Genomic DNA, 12,408 nt, shown 5'->3' with positions numbered 1-12,408 from the left:
AACAAAAAGTAGTCATAATCAACGTCTACCCTCCTTCATGAGATGCGATATTAGCCATCGAAGTTCACCACTGAACTGACAAACCTGTGGAAAGTTTTAGGAGACAAACCAAAACGAGCCTAATAACATTGCATGTTATTTTCCTGCGGTAAGTCCCTTGACTTTGAATTGCCACACGTAGCAAAGTGCTACATGTTTTCCACAAAAACACTCGAGACATCAAACATGTCACAAACTGGGGGATACTAATCAGGGTATTGGTCTGGCGGTTTACAGTGTGCGGCGTGCAATACGCCCGTTACAAGAAAGTGTCATGAAGAAGGGCGGTTAGTAATGACAATAAGTAATGGTGTAAACGTTTCCTTCATCATGGAAGCATAAATTCTAACATTACACGTTACTACACTCTTCCACCACTCAATCGTTTCCACTTCCTACGAGATTAGGGTATGTTTTATTACGACTTATATAAATAGGTTTCACCTATTTCCACCAGACAACAGTTTTTGGTCGGCAACAACACAGTATCTGGAAATCACCTGGTAGCTTTCCATTCTGCTTCTACTTTCAGATACAAGTCATAAACAACCACACCTTCAGAATCAACTATTCTGGTCTCAACACTCTCTTCGCTTCCCTCCCTAAGACCAACCCTTCTCCTTAACTTTGTGACCGAAGCAAGCCTGGAACGACCATTTCTTGGTTTAGGCCAGGATTGTACAGATTGATCTCTCAAATCAAAAGTACTCCCGTGGAATGCATTGTTTAGGGTTTAGATTCGTTTCTCATCCACACACCCAAAATTACCAAAATCAACAGAAACAGTTTTCACCCACAAACAGATACAGACCACAAAATATATTCAATTCATCAGATGCGATTGAGGATACATTATATAACATTCCTAATCTCATATCATCCTCGGCATCCAATGAAAACAAAATGCAAAAATAAAATATATCCACCCGATGTATTAGATTTGGTATTAGGGTGATCCTAACCTTACAAAATCTTCTTCTTCATCATCAAAAACCTCTTCATCATCTTCATCCTCATCATCGGTTAGACACATTAGTCCGCATTGTAGCGGTGGATGCAAACTTTTCCAAAGTTTCATTTTCGTCGCATAATTTGCACACCAATCCATAGAGTAGTTTTCTTGAAGAAGAGGCCAAAATTCTAAAGGATAAAATGGAGGTATTGGCAACAGGGTCTAAGCTTGATACCGATATAATGGTAGCCTTGAACAAATGCAATAACAAGTCTTCTATCTTTGACATCCTCATGGCAAGGTTTTGTTTGTGGCGCGTAGGTGAAACAACTTCTAGCCCTCGCAAAAGAATGAACAACGCAATTGAAGGTCTCCGCAATTAAAAACCCACATATCGGCATTTGCATCCAATGGTCACTTGTGATGACGATATCTCCATGTAAATGCCGTTCAAAACTAATGAACTCTTGTGCGACCCCATGGTCTCCGCCACCTCTCATCATTGACTTGTATAAGTCCTTGTTTCGGCGTACTGTTTGTAAAAATCTTTGCCTTATATAATTCACCTTGTCCCCTTGCTCAACCGGATGGTTTCAATCTTTTAAAAGGTCCTAGTTGTTCCGCGGTGACATGGAAACCACAATTTCCATCCCCTCGACATCGTCCATAGATATGATATACTCGTGAATGGCTTCGGGTAGGTTGAGCAAGTAGTTTTTGTAATTCATATTAGTAGGTCGCAGATAATTTCCCAAACTATCTCTTTTAGGACCTTTCATTTTACCATCCACATATATGGTTTTCTTCTCCTTTTGCTTGGGCACCAGAGTACTCTTTGTTGTTTCCATTTGTTGAGATGGAAACATCTTACCCTTAAGCTTGACGTCTTCTTACAATGGGGGAGGACATAGAGGACCACTATTCTTAACTTCTTTGTTACTTGTTTCACCTTTATCCTTGCTCGGTTGACTACGTTTCTTTGATAGTTTCACTTCATCCATCTTGTCTAACTTCTCTATTTCATTCTTCTCTTCTTCGTACTCTGCATCATGGTACTCGACCCCGGATGGATCCCTTGTGGTAGGACCCCTTTTTTGGAAAGAGCATACGCGTTTGCTCTTTGCACTTTTCGGGTTTCTTTCGAAGGTGGCCTACCTTTTTGTGGTCCCTTTTCTGGTTCTTTTATACCTTGTTGGGTGTGAGGATAGAGGATTGGCATCATGTTGTGCCATAAGATTTGTTTTTGAGCTCAGAACATTCCACGATACATTTCGGCCAACCTTTCGCCGTAAGGTGTGTCCAAAATCTCTACATCATCGTCCTCGTCGAGCATATGATCACAACTCAATTGTTTCCAATGAGGATCAGTATCCTCAAAAGGTACAATACAATCCTTTTACCGAAGTAGATCATGCCGACACGGAAGTCCCATGCTTTCCAGCATTTTTACAAACACACTCTTCTTGGGAGTTAGCATCCATTTTGTCCATCAAATCCACTTCCTTCATTATAAGTTCAAGGCACAAATGAGAGACTCTATGGGTTATTCCCCGGTGCCACTTATCATCCGGCTAATCATCATGCTTCATCATTAGACCTTTTTCGAATAACGTTTTAATTCTTATAACATCACTCATGAAATAGTCTACCATTGCGTCAAACACCGTGACGAACGTGTCCACGCACCCAAATAGATTCATCTTCAAACGATAGTGAGCCGACTCTACCACACTTGTAGCTTGGTTGTCGAAGTGCTTGTGGTGGTTTTTAAATGCACTAACAAATCTATGCTTGTTGGTATCCAAGTATTGCTTGCGTAAATATATAATGATTTCCGGGTATTTGACGCCCCAATTCGCAACGAGTTTTGCAACATTTTCTTCACACACTTTTTCGGTGATTGACCATTGCAAAGCATCCCAATCGTTGGAGAAACACGCCCACATCCTTTCATTAGCCTCATATGCTTTCTTGAATTGTTTCTTCTTCACTTCTCGTTCTCCATACGATAATTTAGCAATCACCTCTAGCTCTTTCAACTTGAGAGGTTGAATTATCGATTGGCATTTTTTCCTAACATTATTACATACATGAAAGGTACAAAGAAAGTTTTGCGCGTTCGAAAATACCTTCCTTATAGCAAACATCAATGCCACCTCTTGGTCGGTTACCATGACCTTTGGAAGAGCATCCTCCCGGAAGATTAACTTCACTTGTTCCAATGCGCAAATATAGCTTTCTTTCAACTCATCATGCAAAAACAAAAAGAAATGGTGAAAGGTGACTTGGTTAACGTATGACCAACCAATTTCATCAAGGGCATCTCATACTTATTGGTCTTGTAAGTGCAATCCAATATGAGAACTTGTGGGAAGCATAACGCCAACTTTATGCATTCTGGATGGGCAATAAAAAGGTGCGTCACATGGCTGAATTCATCCATTTTCTTTTGTCAAGCATAGTTCTTCTTTTGCGCCTACCGCAATAATTGTTGCATCACCAACCTACCTTGCAAATCCTTTCTTCTCAAAGTACTTCCCGCGTTATAGATTTGTTGCAACGTAGTCTTGTTATTCTTATCATCCGCCTTCAACTTGCTAAGAATTTTAGAGGGTGGCATACGTGCTCGTGTCATTTTATTTACCTCCGCATATTCATGAGATTTGAGTCTTCCGGCTCTATAATTTCCATGAAGATCCTTTGGACGTGGGTGGTTATGACAGCAATCCATATCTTTATTCATTGTGAAAACTCTTTCATTTATGTTCCAATTGAAGACGATCTTGAAGGGACAATTTATCTTCCTTGTTTTAGTCTTATATTTTTTCCCGGTTTTCCTAATATACACCTCACCTTTTTTCTTCTTGCTTACTTTCTTCCCGCCTCTCTCACAAACCATCTCAACCCGCTCCTTTCGGCTTTGTCTACCTTTAACTAGGACGCAATTGATTTTCAAACCATGTTCCTCAGCCCATTGAACAGCTTCATCTCGAGTTTTCCACGTCTACATATCCATAAGTACAAAAGTTAAGTTTTATTAATGATTTTGAATACAACATACTTGAAAATTAATAAAAACATAAATTAGATTACCTACCAAGTCAGTTTGGAAGTGATCTTTAGTATCTTCATGAATGACATCAACAGCCGGTGGTTGATCCTCCATAGTTTCCATTTCAGGAACAATCTACAACAATATCACGTAGGTTTTGGGTTAGGTTCGGTTCATACGCAATACAATTTGAAAGCCGAGCTCCTGAGTTCGGCTAACTCGTGTTTGACTTTTAAAGCCGAGCTCATGAGTTCGGATTATTGTGCATTAATATTATAAGTCGAACCATCAGACTTGAAATTTATGAAAACAAAAAATATATGTTTGGTTGGATCACGTGTGAGCCGAACATTACACTGTAACTCATACATTTTTTTGTATATGGTTCAGCTTATATTAGCACATCCTATTGAAGCCGTACCGTGGAAATTATTTGGCGCGAAAATAATTGAATGACAGTTCGGCTTAGAAGTATTTCAATCACACAAACCGAACTGTTCTTATTTATCAAGGTTCGACATACATAGTATCTGCCGAACCTAACTCTGTTGCGCCGAACTACATACAAAAATCAAAACTTTTGGTGAAATCTACAAAACGGACATTAAACAACGTCTACAACCATACATGTGTATTATTAGCATTGGGTTCCTCATCCATGTACTCATCTTCGGGATTTGGCTCCAAAAAGTCATCATCTTGATATTGAGAAAAAACTTGAGTTTGAGATTGAGTTTGGGTAAAATCATTTTCATAATCCAACAAATAAGCTATCTCCGGATCTCCATCGCAATTGATATGTATTTTCTTAGGTTTACGTGATGAAGATTCACTTTCCTCACTCGAATTTGGATCACACATCTATCAACAATCACAAATATCTCAAAAAAAAAAAAAGTTTTTTTCTCTCCTCCTCCTCCTCCTCCTCCTCCTCCTCCTCTTTTTTATAAATAACTCACTAACTCTCTTTAAAAAGAAAATTATTATCCTAAATTAACACTAACCTAACTACAATCATTAACAACTAATTAATAAAATTAACACTAATCATTCAAGGGTATTTCGCATTTATGAAAATAGGTTGGATAAGGGATACCCTAAAACACTATTTCCAACCCTGTTTTTGTCTTATTCAAGAGCCCCCAAAATTTTCATGTATGCCCAAAATGATGGTTCCAAAATTATTATAGTGCAAGGTGGTTTTAGCCCAGGACATCAAACGCTCTTTTCATACTGTATATTACTCCCTCCGTCCCACATTAGTTAAGCTAATTGGTTTTAGATTTTGTCCCACAAATAGATGAGCTATTTCACTAATCAAGGAGATATTTCTAAAATTACCCTTTTAATTGATTATTGTTTCTATAAGAAATATGTATAATTTGATAGACATGTTTATATTTGTTACGTAGGTGTTTTAAAATGCTTTTCAGCGATATAAAATTTACGAAAAACCGTAGTATAATTTAAGAGATAAATCATTTCGAAGTTTTACAAATTATTATGTATAAGAGCATACTTGTAAAAAATACTTAAATATATTCTCTTCTTTTCTTGTCTTAATAAATATGCAAACTACAAATGACTCAACTAATTTGGGACGAAGGAAATACAAAAAACAACAAGGCGGTGGATGGTTCTCCAAAGCTACTGATACTTTCCTTTTTTCTTTTCTTTTCTTCTTATTCCTAGCTAGCTGCTACTATGGGTGTGTGGTGAGCAAGTACAACGGTGTCATAAATGTTTTTTGTTTTTATATTTTGATATTGAATCCTTAGTTTAGTTTGGTCATCTACTCCAATTCCGTCTCCTGTAAGCAAAAACAACATCATATCCAAATGAACTACAATTACGATATCAAACCAAACAAGATATTTGAATCTAAATATTGGATTCTCGTTAATTCTGACCCCACCAAAATTTTATGTGGACAACTCTAACGAGAGTATTAGCAAATAGAGCTTTATGATTGATTCTAGCCCTAAAAGATTAGCTTTCCTACTTTCCCACGATTCATTTACATCTCCCACTCAACCCTTAACAGTTAACCCCACTACCTCTATGGAACTGACGAGCAGAAAAAGAGAAAAAAAAGCCTCGGAATTTCAGAGCCCCTGTTTGATTTGATCGATACTCTTAAAATTAGTTCTGCACAATCACAATCTCAATAGGTATGATCACAACCTCAGTAATTTTGGTATTTATTATTGTTCGCCTTGATAATTTTGGATTTTGCAGAACTGATATCTTTAGTTTTCGCAACCCCTTCTCATTTGATCTCTCCTCTGAAAATCGCTTCTTCGTAATCATAATCCCCTGAGAGAGGATATCACGGATTTTGGGTTAAGTAATTTGGTGCCTGTTGTTGTATCCTTGAATAATCAAATAGTTAGTCCAATTCAAGCTCGGTATGATTAGAACCTGAGTAATTTGGTGTCTATTACTTGAATAACAAATAAGCAATCACCGTAACCATCTATGTGAATTCATCATTCTAATTAATTTTTGTTTTTCATCTTTACGGATTCAGGTTAGATAATTTTGACCAAACTAGACATGAATTCCTGAATATCTTTTGCGTGAGTCAACAAAATGGTTTCCAGTGTAAGTTTTTCAAAGTTCATTTGCTCTCAGTTAGTTATGTGTTTCAGGAAAGTAGGTGCAAAGTTAACCAGCTAAACGAAATATTGATTTTGGGTTTCAGAAAGGCATCAAAGATGATGATTCTGCATTTTCCTCCATTATTTTAGGTGAGCCTAAACCTACTTCCAATATATTGTTTCTTTAGGTATTTGAAAAGACATTCAGTTCTTCGATGGGATTATGATTTCTAACACTGATTATCTGTTTGGACCAATCTTATTAACTGATTATCTGCCAATATATTGTTTCTTTAGGTATGTGAGGACTTCTTTCAATATTTCTGACTATTAAAGATTTATTTTTAGTGGTTTCACTTTAAGTGTTTGTTAAATTGCTTCAACAAAAAGGCATTACAAGTGTTTGCACTTTAAATTGATAGCCTATTTGTAGTCATGTGGTGAATTCGATTGTTATGCATCAATTTTTTGATTGGTTTCAAATTATATTTTGCAGGACTTGGATGAGTTCAGAAACGAACTTGAAATCAGTAAAGGCCAGGAAAAGCCAGAGAGTTAAGGAAAGATATCTTGGCTGTAAAAAGACGTCAGAAAATTAAAACTCCTGAAAATACTCGACTGTCGAGAAAGCCATTGGTAAATAAATTTACATTGTTTAGATTATCAGAAAATTATCATTGTTAGTTGAATCTATTTTTGCCCTTGAATGTGTGAGGGTTATTGCAAAACTTTGGATAGTCAATGTTTGCTCCCATGAATTGGTTATAAGGTTAGCTTTAGTTCTTAGTTTGGAGCCGATGTTATTAGAATTTTCGCATTGGAGTAAAGAAATTGTATTTGAATAGTTGTTGCATTGGGGGACGATATTGAGCATGTTTGTGAAAGTGAGAGTTCTAGATACTCTCTTTGATTTCAATAGTGGGGGATTACATTGTGAACAACGATGAGTACCATAAAACCGTAATCTTTTTTCATCAGTTCTGTAAATTGGTTTTCAGGCTTTTAAATAATTTCCCCTGATCTTCTATTTAATTTTCTTACAGTCTCCTGTTGGTCTGGTCATAGATTTTGGCTGCACCTCACTATTCTAAAATTGTACTAGCTTTTGAGATCTGCATTAAGAGAAGCCGGTAATACTGATGACGGGTCATATACTTGGTCTCTTTCTTATATGCAAGAAAGTGAGCACTTCGTACACCTTAAGAAGTCTTCGTTAGTCTTTTTCTTATATGAAGTCATTCTCTGAATTTTTATTTTTCATAGAAATGTTAAATATATGCAAGATAAAAATGACAGATAGTTAGAGTGTAAGACATCATTAGCAGAGATATTTGATGGGGATCGTTACTTGAGTAATTACAGGTGTGTTCCAAGGAACATGAAACAAGGGACGCAAATGTGAATGCAATAAAGAAATCCATAGAGGCGGAATGAACAACTATAGATATCTTTGTCATTACAATTTCAAAAGAAATAACTTTCAAAGACTCTCACGATAAGGAAAAGAAGCCCAAGCCGGAAGGAAAGGTCTGCAGTTGGATAATAGTGTTCTAAAGCCTAGAATCTTTGCTAATGCCGAATGGTGCTTCTAAGACAATTCCTCTTGGAATTTCCTAGGGAGAAGCCGAGAAGGTTAATCATTGAGGTAACATAAAACTTCTTTTTTGTTACCTGATGCATAAGGATGATATAGGGGACCGCAAGATTGTTATACTCTTCCTACCATGTAATGTGTTAGTTGAGTGTATATCACTTCCTGTTATGCTTATTAATTCTACTCTATTTGTTTCAGCCGAAAGGATGATTTGATTCACAAACAAGGATTTGCTTAAGTATTATCAATTCATCATGGCACTGACAACCGTCAAGCAGTGATACAATTCTTGATCCACCGATGAAGTGAACAAAACTGTTGGTACTTTGGTATGTGTGACAGTAGTTAATAGTACTAATAGACTTCTGTTCATTACTCTTTTGTGTATGATACCGTAGTAAACCACCTAGAAGAGTATGTTCTGAATTTATCGCCAGACAATGATGGAAAATAGATATGGATGGAACTGTACAATCACTGAGAGATTTCGATATTCATCATGTCTGATGCCGACAATGGACGATATAAAATGGCGGAACCTGGTCTTTGATATCTACTTTTTTGACGTCGGTTCTTAAAATTACTAAAAGTGATGGTATGTAATTGATTTCCTGGATTCGGGTAATATTTAAGAAATGAAAATTTTGTAAAAACTGAACAATTTGCAAGCTCTCAACCGTTTGATCATATTTTTGCTTAAAAATAAAAAATTGATCATATTTTGAGTGTTTGTGGATGCTAGATTATTGTGTTTTTTTATTTCCTAAATTCATGTATAAGTTTACCTACAAATCTTTCTATAAAACACAAATTGGTTCTGAGCTATGACAATTTAGCATTGACTGGCTATCAACAATGGATGACTAATTTTCAAACCAACCTGAATTAGACTATAATCCCGTTGCGAAACACGGGTTACTATCTGGTCATGCTAGAAAGGACAGAAGTTGCTTAGCTATCTTAACTCATTTTTGTATCAAACTCGGACCGAAAACTCACTAATCATGGGCTAACTTCTGAGTATGACCAATGACCATGAAAAAATTTAACAAAGCAAAAGATGTCAACTGCATCATTGTCCATAATCATCAACATAATTTATCCAAAGTATATTTGGTTGTAGATTAGTGGTGTATTATCTGCCGAAATTAAGGACAAATTTGTTGATTACTTAGTTGTTAATTGATACGGACACACTGGAGTCTTGACAAGCCAATAATGCATGAGTGGAGAATGAGTATTAGATTAGTAGTAATCCTCATTGGATATATGTTTGAAACTAATGATCTGATTAACAGCAATGTTTTTATATTAATGCGTACAAACCGGACATGCATGATATCATCGGATAACAATATATCCACATGCAAAAGATATTCTCTTGCAGCCAGTTCATTTCATATAATCATGATCGTGATAAACTTGTATAAATTAAATATTGACAAGTCTTAATCGTCCCATATGCATATTTGTCTCCCAATTAATGTGAAACAATCTCTTAACTAATCCAAATCATTTCTCCAGTCAGAAGTCAGAGACAGTTTTAATGCCAGAATGTTTTTATCTCCATTCTCAAGCTTAAGTATATTTTTTTCTGTTTTAATGCGCTGCTAACAGGGGGGAAAGTCCCAAAAATTTCTTTGCCTTGGCAGTAAGGTCATATACCCTTCAAGTTTAAGGAGAGTTTGCTGGTAGAACAGAAAGTGAAATGACGTACACAGGATCATTACACACAGGTGTTCCAAATTTGCTTATGTATTTGGAGTATTTACAGCATACAGTTTCTAGTTGGCTATTGATATCTGCTTACCCCACTAATTATAACACTGAAATTGTTAAAGCAGCAGCAGCGCATGCAATTCTTGTGGAGGAGAAAGATTATAGACGTCACTCAAAGTCCAGAGGAAAAGAAAGGAGGATCTGGATCTTTAGATGCGAGTCATACTTTTTTGACATTAGTGGATATGAATCCAACAGTTCTTTTACGTTAATATAATCATTTTGGTAAGCCAATTAACATTTGATAGAATCTTAATCAAGAGTTAACGAGATCTAATTCTAATCTACAACCTAACCACTTCCATGACAAAAAACAATTAACATATTGTATAAGTATCTATTCTCATAAAGGGTTATTAGGTTTGATTTTTGTATCTCACTTGCACATAGTCATAGAGCTTTTATTTGAAACACAAAAAGCAAAGTCATTCACTTTATACCGGAAATTATTTGGTGTGATCCAAATGGCAACAACCTCTCGATGAATTGATCCACAAATGACAAGCTTCGGATCCTCTGTTCTGATAACCCTACGTGAAATTTGATAACCTCCTGCAATAATTTTGCTTGACTATACTAGGCTTCTCTAAAGAATGCTGATAACTGGTGCTATTCCAACCGGATTAAAGCGGTCAAATTGGAGATGCACTTTCAAATTACATCCTAAACATTTTGTGTAATGAAACCGGTTGACTCCAACCTTTGTTTGCCTATCTGAAGGAGACATCCTAGACTGTCCCATCCTCCATGTATACAATTATACGTCACAACTTGTACATACAATACAAGTGTACGCAAACGCAGATCTTAGAATTTGTAGTAGTATAATTTATCCAAAACATTAATGGATGGGAGCACTCATGGGACCTTAGCAGATTGGTTGAGGGTCTAGTGGGTTACCCCCATGCACATGGGTGGTGTTTAACACTTCAATAATATAATTGATAGACTTTTCACATAAACAACAACAAACTTGTTTTATTGATCAGATGATCTGTAAATGCGACTAACAATATTAATTTGGCAAACAAATAATCAGCAAGAAAAAAGAAAATTTTGGGAAACAAACAATTCTTGAAACAAAGATGGGAATGGGATAATATAACAAGGGAACACAACAAAGAGAGAAAAACAAAATGAGAAAGAAAGTCAATCACCATGGAATATCAAACAAGGAAGAAGTTTTCTTTTCATGGTAGTAATAAATACCAAATCTCCATCCTTCGAATAATATGTCACACCCTAATGAGTATAAGGCTAACTAATTCAAATTGTTTTCAATTTATGGGGATTACTTGCTTTTGTTTAATTGGAAATCACCTTTGTCCACATCCTTCAAATAAGAATTGTTCTAAACCCTTAAGCATGTCATAATCCAAGTTTGTACACAAAAAACTTCGTCCCAAGGAAAAGGATGTGCTGAAAACCTTTGTAGTACTAAAAGACTTGGCTGAGTTTGAAATGATACTAGGTCTTGATTAACTAGTTAACAAAATTAATCTCCCTTTCACCCATCTAACACACTTTTTAATTTTTATTTGTTTTTGTTTCTCTACAAATGTATATACGCCTGTCCATGTTTTTGTGCATGTTTTGGGCATTTCTTCAGCTTTTCAATGACATTGTGGAATTGGTATTTAGTTGGTTAACTATCAGTGATGTGAATTGATTGCGAGTTAAACCTTTTCTTTTTTTTTCTTCTTCTTTCTGAATATCAGGAACTTTGATGCTAAAATAGATTTGCAGTAAACATGACTATGCGCCAAAATAGATTTTTAACCGCGTCCGTGTAATTCTGTAGCTCATGTCGTAGCTTAGTAGGCTCAAACAAACAATGTTTTTATGTACTGGTATGTTTGGTTTACATTGACTTTTGAAGTGGATTTTTGTAGAAAAAAAGAAGTCTGATGCTAAAACAATTACTTAGCTCGTCATCCCCTGCCGTTTAGAAACCGTACTTCCGATAGAAGTCTGTGGAATATTTTTCACCGCCGGACCTGATTAGTGGAACAAATCAACCATGAAATCAAGGAGATTATTCAGTTAATAATAAGTCGCATTGACTGTATACCAAGTAATTTTACTGATTATAGAGAATCTACAAATTCCAAAGAAGACAAACGAAACTACTCCTTCCCGATGGACTAATCTAAATTAAAGAATCCAACACTTTTTCATAGTCAAGCCACAGAATGCTTCCTTAATCTTGTTTTTGGTCAAGGTATTTCATAATTATCCGGTAAAACTCGTTTGTCGAGGGACAAAATAGTTAATCAAAAATTCTTGTGAGGAGGACCATTGTTTTCATGCATGCAGTCCTTAAATCTAGATTTGCCCGTTTAATTAGCTTCGTCCCTAGTCTCTCTTTTTGATGCCTGCACCTTTCGTTTTC

General features: G+C 36.0%; 1 long non-coding RNA gene across 7 annotated transcripts; it reads left to right on the top strand.

Annotated features, from left to right (window-relative positions):
- The first annotated feature begins 6,013 nt into the window (after window positions 1-6,013).
- LOC113296230 lies at window positions 6,014-9,005 on the top strand. Of its 7 annotated transcripts, none has more exons than XR_003333008.1 (7): window positions 6,014-6,214; window positions 6,282-6,647; window positions 6,748-6,793; window positions 7,140-7,279; window positions 7,687-7,824; window positions 8,006-8,288; window positions 8,436-9,005. It is a non-coding gene; the product is annotated as an uncharacterized LOC113296230 (long non-coding RNA). The 7 variants fall into 7 exon arrangements; XR_003333009.1 differs by having other exon boundaries at window positions 6,019-6,385; window positions 6,574-6,647; XR_003333006.1 differs by having other exon boundaries at window positions 6,019-6,451; window positions 6,574-6,647.
- The last annotated feature ends 3,403 nt before the right edge of the window (window positions 9,006-12,408 follow it).

This window comes from Papaver somniferum, chromosome 1 (genome assembly GCF_003573695.1).
Source record: "Papaver somniferum cultivar HN1 chromosome 1, ASM357369v1, whole genome shotgun sequence".
In the NCBI taxonomy this organism is placed as follows: Eukaryota; Viridiplantae; Streptophyta; class Magnoliopsida; order Ranunculales; family Papaveraceae; genus Papaver; species Papaver somniferum.
The sequence above is the reverse complement of the archived record's forward strand: the minus strand, read 5'-3'. Positions and strand labels throughout refer to the sequence as shown.